Genomic DNA, 2,760 nt, shown 5'->3' with positions numbered 1-2,760 from the left:
ATCACCAGGAAAGTGAAAATCAGACCCACAGTGTGTGCACGAATACTGGAACAGGGTGTCATTTCCTCCTCCAGGAGATATTCCTGACTCAGGTATCAAACCCGCATCTCCTGTGTCTCCTTCATTGCAGGCAGATTCTGTGCTGCTGAGCCACAGGGGAAGCCTAAAACCACAGTGAGTATACAAGCTTTAATGGTTACTATCAAAAAGAAAAAAAGATGTGCTGATGATGGGGTAGAGAAAAAGGGATATTCATACACTGTTGGTGGGATTGTAAACTGGTGCAGCCATTTTGGAAAATAGTATAGAGTTTCTCAAAAATTAAAAATATAACTGTTGTTCAGTCGCTCAGTTGTGTCCAACTTTTTGTGACCCCATGATTGCAGCACACCAGGCCTCCCTGTCCATCACCAACTCCCCAAGCTTGCTCAAACTCATGTCCATCAAGTCAGTGATGCCATCCAACTGTTTCATCCTCTGTCATCCTCTTGTCCTTCAGCCTTCAATCTTTCCCAGCATCAGAGTCTTTTTCAATGAGTCAGTGCTTTGCATCAGATCCCAAAGTATTGGAGATTCAGCTTAAGCATCAGTCCTTCCAATGAATTTTCAGCACTGATTTCCTTTAGGACTGACTGGTTTGATCTCCTTGCAGATCAAACTCTCAAGGACTCTCTCAAGGACTCTCAAGTGTCTTCTCCAACACCATAGTTCAAAAGTGTCAATTCTTCAATGCTCAGCCTTCTTATGGTCCGACTTGCCATACCTGACCACTGTTCCATGCCTGACATCCATACCTGACTACTGGAAAAACAGTAACTTTGACTATGACTTATAACTACTCTATGATTCAGCAATTATATTTTGGGTATATATTTAAAGGAATTGAAATCAGGATTTCAAAAACATATCTGCACTTTCATGTTCACTGCAACAGTTTTACAATATACAAGACATGGAAGCAACCCAAATGTCTGTTGCCAGGTGAGATGATAAACACGTGGAAGTGAAGTCGCTCAGTCATGTCTGACTTATTGCGACCCCATGGACTGTAGCCTACCAGGCTCCTCCTTCCATGGGATTTTCCAGGCAAGAATACTGGAGTGGGTTTCCATTTCCTTCTCCAGGAGATTGAACCCAGGGTCTCCCACATTGTAGGCAGATGCTTTATCTTCTGAGCCACATACAAAGTAATACTGTTGTTGATCAGTCACTAAGTCATGTTCAACTCTTTGCAACTCCTGGATTTGCAGCATGCCAGGCTTCCCTGTTCTTCACTGTCTCCTGGGGTTTGCTCAAACTCATGTTCATTGAGTCAGTGATGCCATCCAACAATCTCATCCTCTGTCTCCCCCTTCTCCTCCTGCCCTCAATCTTTCCCAGCATCAGGTCATTCCAAAGAACTGCTCTTTGCATCAGGTGGCCAAACTATTGGAGCTTCAGCTTCAGCATCAGTCCTTCCAATTACTATTCAGTGTTGATTTCCTTTAGGATTGACTGGTTTGACCTCTTAGCTGTCCAAGGGACTTTTAAGACTTTTCTCCAGCAACATTATTTGAAAGCATCAATTCTTTGACGTTCAGCATTCTTTTTGGTCCAGCTCTCACATCTGTACATGACTACTATAAAAACAATAGCTTTGACTAGGTGGATGTTTGTTGGCAAAGTGATGTCTCTGCTTTTTAATACGTTGTCTAGGTTTGTCATAGAGTTTCTTCCAAGGAACAAGCATCTTTTAATTTCATGGCTGCAGTCATTGTCTGCAGTGATTTTGGAACAGTCACTATTTCCACTATTTCCCCATTCACTTGAGATGAAGTGATGGAACCAGATGCCACGATCCTAGTTTTTTGAATATAGAGTTTTAAGCCAGATTTTTCACTCTTCTTTTTCACTTTCATCTAGAAGAATATTACTCAAACTTACAGAGGAAGGAAATTTTGCCTTATGTGACAAACATAGATGAAGCAGTAGGACATTACACTAAGTAAGCCAGAAAGAGAAGAACAAATAAATACTACATGAAACCACTTATATGATGAGCCTAATATTATCAGTCTTATAGAAGCAGAGAGTGGAAGGGTTCTTGCAGAGATGTGGGGAGGGGGTGAAATGAGTATGTATTAGTCAAAAGGTACAAAGGTTCAGTTACACAAGATGAATAAACCCTAGAGATCTACTGTATGACATAGTGCCTAAAGTTCACAATACTGCATAATATAAGTAAAAGTAATTTTAATGCCTATAATTAATAACACTGTAGACTAACAACAATCAAATAAAGAAGGCAGGAGGAAGCTTTTGGAGAGGATGAATCTGCATTTTTGGCATAAGTTATGGTGACGGTTTCACTAGTATATGTGCATGCTCAGTTACTTCAGTCATGTCTACCTCTTCATAACCCTGTGGACCACAGCCCGCCAGGCTCCTCTGTCCATGGGATTCTCCAGATAAGAATATTGAAGTGGGTCACCATGCCCTCCTCCAGGCAATCTTCCCAAACCATGGATAAAACCCATGTCTTCTGCAGTCCTGCACTGCAGGCAGACTTTTTTTTCTTTTTTACTTCTGAGCCTCTGGGGAAGTCCACACACACACAGATAGATATATATATATATTTGAAAATTACCTATAGTTCTTTTGAAAAGTGATACTATACAGTTAATATAAACTTTATTATAATTTAAGAGCCCATCTGATATATCTATGTATTTTCTATCTATGTATTTTGGCAACTGCAAATACAAAATCAAGGACATCTTA

This window comes from Bison bison, unplaced genomic scaffold (genome assembly GCF_000754665.1).
Source record: "Bison bison bison isolate TAMUID 2011002044 unplaced genomic scaffold, Bison_UMD1.0 scf7180017864303, whole genome shotgun sequence".
NCBI lineage: Eukaryota > Metazoa > Chordata > Mammalia > Artiodactyla > Bovidae > Bison > Bison bison.
The sequence above is the reverse complement of the archived record's forward strand: the minus strand, read 5'-3'. Positions refer to the sequence as shown.